Consider the following 9594-nt stretch of genomic DNA (forward strand, 5'->3'; position numbering starts at 1 on the left):
CAAAGGCTAAAGTCACTATATTGCAATTCATTGTGATGTGTTGGAGCAAACTTCCTTAGATGAAAGGGGATAAAAAGGGGTCCATGAAAGTGCATTCAAATGTACGATTCAAGGCCCAAAACATATGGCTGGTCCACTGATCAGGTGTTCCACATGCATACAGAAGAACTAAGAACTAGTTACATACACTGCAGCCACCAGTGTAATTCAACAGCCATGCATGGTCCACTTTCAACGGTGGACATTTCTGTTCTCACTGTTTTGTGTGGTGTGGGCTACTGGAGTTTTGGATCTGCCTCTTGTTTGGACTTCCTTCCTATTGTGGTCCGGAGAAACTGATTGCCGGACTGGATTTTCGACTGTCATCTCTATGGGCCCCACATAGCTTCTGACAACAGTAACTTTCAGTTTCTAAATACCACTGTAGGACAGGAGAAAAAAATTCTCAAGTGGGCCACACCACACACCACACGAAACAATAGGGATTGAACGCCGACCGTTGGAAACTTTGTTGGGGCTGCAGGAGTTTTGTATCACTATAATATTTGTTGGAAGAGCATGCAGTACTCAAGCTCGGTGGGCCCGATGGTGTTCATATACCATCCAACCCGTTCATCAGGTGTGACCCATTAGGATTAAGAGATCAACCGTAGAAAATTCTGATCACAAACTCAGGAACGCCACACCACGTGAATTTAAAGGCTTCCCGGCATGATTTTACATTGTCGCAAGGTGGGGTCTACAAGAATTTTGGATTGAGATGATTTTTTTATTTTTTTTCGAGTGAACATTAGATGCCTCGAAGATCACGGTGGGCCCCAAAGAACGTGGTGTATACGCGCTTCCTACAGCTGGTGTTGTAGAGAATTCCGGTCCAGCTCATGTCCGAGCTTGTGTAGTCGGTGGAATATAACTGGCTAGTAACCTGCACCGTTTATCAATTGGGCGCGAAAATTTCAATGGAATGTTTGAATTTGTGGTGGGACGCACCGACATAACTGCTGGAGGGAGCGGATTGCGTGGTGTGCGACACACCACCTACGATGTGTTGACGTTACCAAGTTCTGTGGGCCTCACCATGATATATTCCTTATATCAAAACCGTCCATTCATATCTGGAGATGATGTTACGGTATAAGCTAAAAAATGAGTCAGATCGCAATGTTTTTTGTGGTGTGGTCCACTTGAGGTTTGGATCTGTTTCATTTTTGGGCTCATGCCATAAAATGATCTCACGAAATGTATAAACAGTGCGGATATAACATATACATCATGGTGGAGCCCACAATCGGCTTGGATAACCACCGAAAAGTGGTAGGCCCCACATTTCCATCCTGCCCCGGAAAGCTTAAGACCTGATGCGAATAAAGGGCCCTTTGAACGGATCGCCCACCGTACCTCACCTTTCTTGCCGTTCTTGCCTCACCATTCTCACCGACAATTATCCTTCGGGGTTTCGGAGTGGCGGGTGTGCACGCAATCTAGCTACTCGCTCGATTACAACAGAATCCTACTCGCGATCTCACGTGACAGCGGGGCACAGTGCGTGCCAGATCTGGCCGTCGATCAGCACGATGCGGGCATGACCGCAACATGGAAGAGCGATATCTGACGGGGCAATGCGATGTATTAATTGGATCCGTCCATCTGGTGGAGAACGGATTAGTGCGGCCCTTACCGTGGTCCTACCTTGATGTATTTATTCTGTATACACTGCAACGTCCATCCATTCTTCCGGATTAATTTATAATATCACCCGAAAAGTGAAAAAGATCTAATTATCACGTGGACCATAATATTAGAAACGGTGTTGATTGGTCATTAATGAGTCTCAAAAGTTTTGGAGCAAACTAAGAATAATTTTATTTTTTTTACCTTCATCCCATGCTTACCTGACCTTGTCAACTGATTGGATGGTAAATAAACACTGTCCATGGTATTAGGTTGGATAGAAATGCATTTGGTCCGTACAATTCCATCCAGCATATGGAGAGGCCAGAAAAGGTTGGGATTATATCGGATGGAATTGCATTTAGTCCGGTGGAATTTTATTTGATCCCATGCAGGATTTACTTAGATTTTGAAATTCACTACACATGTGGACCGCACATTGATTCATGTGTTTATCCATGCCGTCCATTCATGTACAATGTTTGTAGATGACATCCTAGTGCATGATGCCTGCTATGAATTTGTTCCATTGGTTACAATTCTATGGTACTCCGAACATGATCTTGGTTAATCCAGTGTTCGTTTTTCAGTAGCAATTTTTTTTTTTAATTTTTTTTTTAATCCCAAACATGGGATTAGGTGGTTACGATGCCATTATATTTTCAGACATGCAAGCATTGTGCAATGATGCTATTAATCTCGTCTAACGTAAATCAGTACCAGTAAATCGAACAGACCAAACACGCCGTAACATTCTTCACTTCAATTCACCGCACCTGAGCGTAGACCCATAACTATCATACCGTTGATTTAAAAGCCACTCATTAGGTTGGCTAGAATCGTTGTATGAATGACGTGGCCATCTGTGAGGGGCCCACCAGATGGATATTCCTGATTAATTCATTAACCTGGAGTAATAACAGTAGAGAGATGTCTATTCCAAGAGGGGGTGAACTCATGGGTGCAAGCCATGTGTAGTCAAGTCGGTAGTTGAGCACAAGCTCAACCCAACCCAACCTTACCTTGGGTCCTTACACTTGCTCCGGTGGTAGACAAGGAGTTTCAACACTTGGTCAAGGGTTCAAGTATCCATAGGTGGTGAAATTCCATTACGGCTTGAGTGCGTGGGTGTGTGCGTGTATATATATATATATATATAAGTAAATAAAAAAGCCCAACCCAACCTCAAAATGAGTCCGGCCAAGGCATAAGGCAGCCCAACCCTAGAGCCAATTCAAGCTATCTATAATTCGAATCAAGGCGGGCTAGCTCAGGTCAGGTTAATTAACACCTTCAAGTAGAAAAATAATACATAAAATGTAGGGTGTGGCTTCAGTGGCTCTTCAGATCTTTCAAGATGGGTGAGATCCTTGGCTATAGGGTCCACATGATGTATGTGACTATTAAGTGTATTTTAACAAACGGACGAGTCCTTTTAAAGAGCTAATGTGTTGGTTTGGATTTTTGTTTTTTAATATTTTGATTTTATACTTTTATTTAATCACATATTGAATAGAATAAGAGAAGACAAATGGCTTATATATTTTTACTCAACATAAACTCTTGTCTAAATAAGTTGAATGATGACCATCATTAGTAAATAAATAAAATTAAAGACATGGCATGTGAAATACTTCATTTTTGAAAAGTGGTTTAAAAATCATCCATGAGCTTTAATTTGTAGGCTTCTCTGTAATGTCTAATGTCTGTGATATATCTACGTTGTCCAATCGTTTTATCAAAACATTTCAAGACATGAGCCCAATAATAAGATAGATCATTAGCTCAAGTGAATCACACGTAAGTAATTATAGGTGTAAAACGTGGACCATTGAATTTTTTTCTTCTTAAAGCCTACAGATTATTTATTTGTCATCAGACATGTGTGAAAGATCTCTCTCTCTCTCACATATATGAAAGGAAAACACAAATATCAACCTTAGTTCAAAACTTCTAGCCCCCAAAGGTTTTTAACCATAGCTGTTTAATGAGAAATTTACCACTGTAGACAATACTTTTTATCCAGTGGTTTTTATGAAGGAATACAAACTTAAGTTACCAACTTACACTACCACGTGTGGACAGCGAATTTGAGGATGAAAATACCCCTGTTTTTAAGTAAGCGGGTCCATGGTTATGGATTTGGCTGTCCTTTATGGCTACGGATTATAACCGTAGCCATAGGTAACATAGCCGATCTGCAGCCGACCCCGACAGTGGGACAGAACATTGAATCAGGGTCGACTGAGTCAGTGGAATGTGGCTTTTCAAGGCAAAATCAGATGGTTAACATCATTTTCTCAATGTAATTTTTGAGTTATTCTCCATAATCAATTATCCATGCAGTACTCATGGTTTATTTTAAAAAAAAAAAAATTAGCCATTTTCTTTGATTTTGGAATGAGAAAACTAGTTTGGTTCCATGTCTCTAAATTCAGATTGATCATATAATCCTAACCATCCAATTGATGGACATCAAATGGAGGGTTATAATAAAATAGCTAGTGGTTCAAAATCCGACTATTAATATCACCATCTCAATGCGATATTTGGGTTATGCTTCATCAGCAATTGTGCATGCATTATAAGCAATTGTGCATGCATTATGTAGCTATCAAATTCATATGTTGGTTGTCTCATTTTGGAGTGGTTATACTGAAAAATCTACATCCTTGATAACCCATGAATACATAAGCAATGTTAACATGTAGTTGGTGATGAAGGTGGATGATTGCAACATTTTGTATTGAATGCATTTGTACTAGCACCTTTTGCCCGGATAAAATGATGGTCCGTCTCGATGTGTTTTGTCCTAATTTTACAGCTAAGATATGGATGCAAGTTGATGATCCATTTCAATGTGTTTTGTCCTTTCTCTATACATGAGATATTGACGCAAACAGTCACATCTTTATCGAACATGTCAGATTGGCTAATGGCCCGTCCTACAGCCTTAACGATCAAGACAAATTTGCTTAAGAAACTCAGTTTAACTGTATGTTTTAAAGTCGTTGTGATATCTTAAATATCTGATTGTAATTTGAAGAGCATGCATGAACTGACTAATCACTCTATTTATCTAATTGAGGAATTGCTTATTGGTTGGTGGTGAGATAAGAATCTTTTCAATTCTTACCAAACAATTTCGAGCAAAATTTTTTCAATTTTCGAATATAAACAAAATACGAATTCGACTCAAACCTCGTCGAGTTGAGGCAACTAAAATGAAAACTCAGGCAAGGTTTTTGAAAACTCACACTAGTTAAATTGAGCGGGGCAAACATGAAATTTAGCTGGGCAAACTGAAATTTGAGCGGGCAAGCATGAAATTGAGCGGGGAAAATATGGAATTGAATGGGGCAAACTGAAAATTGAGGGGGGCAAACATGAAATTCAGTGGGACAAACATGAAAGTCAGCGTGACAAACATGAAATTCAGCGGGGCAAACTTGAATTTCAGCGGGGCAAACATGTTATTCAACGGGGCAAATATGAAATTCAGTGGGAGAAATTGGAATTTGAGCGGGGCAAACTAGAAATTCAGCCGAGCAAACTGGAATTTGAGCGAGGCAAACATGAAATTCAGCGGGGCAAACTGGAATTTGAGGGGGGCAAACTAGAAATTGAGCGGGGCAAAGACAAACTGAAAATTGAGCGGGGTAAACTGGAAATTGAGCGGGGCAAACTAAAAATTGAGTGGGGCAAAGATGGAAAATATCCCAAAATGAACACCTCGGTCAATTTATCGAAAGATTCTCCCAAAGAAGCATCTGTATACAACAATCAGTCAAGCATAATATGGCTTATATCCTTTCTTTTGCACACATGCAAAAATATCCTCATGTAGAACGGCAAACAAGCTCTTAAAACATATTCAGTAGCAATAAAAGGATATGGTCATTGTTCAAAGAAGACGAACATATCAAGGGAAGAGAACCAGCTTAATAGAACTTCCTACATATGTTAGAAGTTAAGAGGAAATACAAATTCTTTCTCTGGTCTAGTTCAAAGACGAATATATCAAGGGAATATACCACTAAATAAGTTACTTTTTCTACTTGCAGCAGTAGATAAGTAACTTATTTGAGATAAGTAAGTTTGGTTTATGATATGGTCTTGATCTCTAACACAGATAGTTGGTTGGTTCAGGTCTTCAACTTGGATGGTTGGATCTTAATTCATTATTTAGATATTCAGCTTGGATGGTTTGATCTTTAGTCAGGACCCTCATATGGGCTTAATCTTTAATTGCTTGGAAGTGGTACTCCTTGGGGTCTCCTATTAGATGATCTAATTGTCTTTCGTTAAGTCAATATGATCATTTCACTCATGGTTGTAGCCCATGGGTGGGCTTAACAGCACCATCTACCAACTTTGCCATCAACTTAACAGTGTGTGAGGGCACCTAGTTTCTGCAGCCCGAAACTGAGTTCGGGCTGAGTTCGGATACGTCCAAGTTCGGCCCGACTCGGTCCGAAACCCGACTCGACCCGTCCCGACTCGGCCAGGCCCGTCCCGACTCGCCATACGTATATATATATACCCCTTAAAAAAAAATCCCTAGCCCTAGGTCGCTTTCCCTTTCCCTTTTAAGAAAACGCCCGACCCAGTCCCCACCAAACCCTCTCCCCCGCTCGCTCCTCCCTGCCCGACCCCACCAAATCTCTCTCTCTCTCTCTAACTCTCTCTCTCTCTCATCCGACCAGCAGAGGCCGTCCACCTCTCTCTGATTGTCCGACCAGCAGAGGCTGTTCGCATCTCTCTGCTCGTCCAGACCACCAGAAGTCATCCGCCTCTCTCTGATCGTCCGACCAGAAGAGGCCGTCCGCATCTCTCTGCTCGTCCGACCACAAGAAGTCGTCCGCCTCTTTTTGCGTCCGACCAGCAGAGGCCGTCCACATCTCTCTGCTCGTCCGAGGCCATTAAGTCGTCCGCCTCTTTTGCGAGGCCATCCATTCTCTCGATCGTCCGACTGCAAAGGCCGTCCGCCTCTCCCCGCTCGTCCGCCTCTCCGCCGCCGTCCGCCTCTCTCTGCTCGTCCGTCTGTGCAACGAGGCCGTCTGCCTCTCTCTGCTCGTCCGTCTGTCCGACCACTAGAGGCCGTCCGCCTCTCTCTGCTCGTCCGTCCATCCAACTGCCAGAGGACCTCCACCTCTCTACTCTTCTCACCATCCGTCCAGCAGAGCTCGCTCGTCTTTCCGTCTAACTGCAACGAGTATGATTTCTCTCTCTCTCTCTCTCTCTCTCTCTCTCTCTCTCTCTCTGTGTTTATTTCATAATAATAGGAGATTCTGAATCCAAGATGCCAAACACGACATGGCCGTTCATCGAAAGCCATGGTAAAACATCACCTTGATTGGATGAGCTTAACCCTTTTGAAGTGGGCCATCTTTTACAACCATCCATTTTTAGGTGTTATAGATCGGATGCATGGCATGATCAAATCTTGCTTCTTTTGATATATAGAATAGACATTTCAAGATGATGATTGGAACTATTTCGTTTCTTTACTTGCTAGTGACTCCATTTTTTCATGACGCTAGGACTATTGTATAGTATGATTTTTACAATCTAACATTTGTCCCAGATGAAAGAATGAATAAACGGTTGAAATTGATGACTGATCATGACACATGTCACATAAAATAAAGAAATTACATCCTCACCTGAACGGCTTATTGCTGTGAATTTAATACGGTTAAAATGAAACATAACCAATGGTCCTTATTCACTGAACAAATGGTCCATTAATCAGAGTTTAGAACTCTTTGATCAATCTAATTTTGAAATTATGACCAATCTACAGTTGGTATGTAGATTTGGACAGTTTAACTTGAGTTATGCACATGGCAATATTTAAGTTCTTAGTGCATGTATATGAATCATTATACTCTCCAGCAACCAAGAGAGTATCCTGCATAACTCCTTGGCAGTTTTACCTCAAAATCCTATAGTAATTCTTATTTTAACAAAGTAGTAAAATCGAGAATTGTGGGCTGTATGGTATATGTATGACATCTAATCCGTCCAACAAATACAATCCACCAAGACAATCAGATGAACTGAAAATATATGTGATTTAATCATAAGGCGGGTCCACAAAAATATACACCACCCTATCTATTCAAAATTCACATGTAACTCATATAATGAACGGGTTGGAAGTCATATACATGCCACATGGGCCCCACAAATTTTGATTTTTCCCTATTTAAAAATAATAATAATAATAATAATAATAATAATAATAATGAAGGCATTTTGGTCGTTTCTCTCCCAAAAAACACTGCCCTGATAGCATTATAGAATGAAATGACAACTCCCAAAAAATTTCGTGGTAAAAAATCATTTTTCTTTTAAATTTTCCTCCTGGTAAAGGAGAAATTCTACTGATTTTCCTGTCAACTGTTTTGAAGTCACCCTTCTATGGACTGGGGGATCCTTGATGTGTGTCATTGGTGTCGTGTGGCCCATCTAACATTCAAAATGAGCGGTATGGATATTGCCTTGGTACGCACTCAGCTTCTGTATGCATCACACACATGTACCTAAATCTAAACCGTCTAAAAAATTGGATCTACGCTGGATGGAATGTAGCTTGACTTTCTTTTGCTTTTAAATAGGACTTCATGTATGAGTATATAGTATATACTAGAAAGCTCCACATGAAATCTTTTATCACAAATGTTTTCTGTTTTTGTTAGTTAGTCTTAATCTATGCTTATACCAATTGCCTATTAGATACATTTTTATTTTTTTTGTTCTTATTGTTGTAGTATAGGATAATCAGTTGCCCATTTGAGGATTTCTATGTTGCCAGACATAGATTGAGTGTGTTCATAGATGCATAGAAATTCTCAAATTGTCCCTTTTTGGACAGTTCAATGTTGGATAGATAGTAATGTTTTCATTTATTCTAATTTAAATGCACATGCTTGTTTCGGTTCGTCTCTCCTAATTCTCTCTGGATATATTTCTTGCATTTACTTCCTCATCAAATATCCACACTTTGTGTGGATAGTTGACGTGTGAATCAAATCCAAGATTAATATATTCTGGAGAGATAAGGGGAGATGCTGCCGAAATTTTGGCGTGGCATTTAAATTGAATAATGAAAGCATTACTATCTATTCAACATTGAATGGGTAACTGATTTAATTATTTTTTATGTTGTTGTTGTAGTATAGGATAATCAGTTGCCCATTTGAGGATTTCTATGTTGCCAGACATAGATTGAGTGTGTTCATGGATGCATAGAAATTCTCAAATTGTCCCTTTTTGGACAGTTCAATGTTGGATATATATTAATGTTTTCATTTATTCTAATTTAAATGCACATGCTTATTTCGGTTCGTCTCTCCTAATTCTCTCTGGATATATTTCTTGCATTTACTTCCTCATCAAATATCCACACTTTATGTGGATAGTTGACGTGTGAATCAAATCCAAGATTAATATATTCTGGAGAGATAAGGGGAGATGGTGTCGAAATTTTGGCGTAGCATTTAAATTAAATAATGAAAACATTACTATCTATCCAGCATTGAATATGTAACTGATTTATCAGCTTAGGAAATTCTTTACTAAGGTATAAGGATAAATGAAATTGTTTCATATCTTTAGATATGGCTAGTGAGGATGAAGTCCAACCTAACCCTAGTGCCGGTGCCGGTGCGTCAGCCACTTCACCACTTGTTGTTGAGGGAGAGGGGTCTTCAGCTGCAAACAAAGGAAAGAAACGGTCAGCTGTCTGGGATGATTTTGAAGAAGTAGTAGTTAACAATGTCCCCAAGATTAGATGTATGCACTGCAAAAGTCTATATACCAAAAGTGTCGGGGGGTCGACGTCTCATTTAAACAGACATAGACAAAGCTGTGCAAGGAGACCTAGACTTCCACGTTCAGGCCAACAATTGCTATCAT

The sequence above is a fragment of the Magnolia sinica genome, chromosome 5 (assembly GCF_029962835.1).
Source record: "Magnolia sinica isolate HGM2019 chromosome 5, MsV1, whole genome shotgun sequence".
Classification (NCBI taxonomy): domain Eukaryota; kingdom Viridiplantae; phylum Streptophyta; class Magnoliopsida; order Magnoliales; family Magnoliaceae; genus Magnolia; species Magnolia sinica.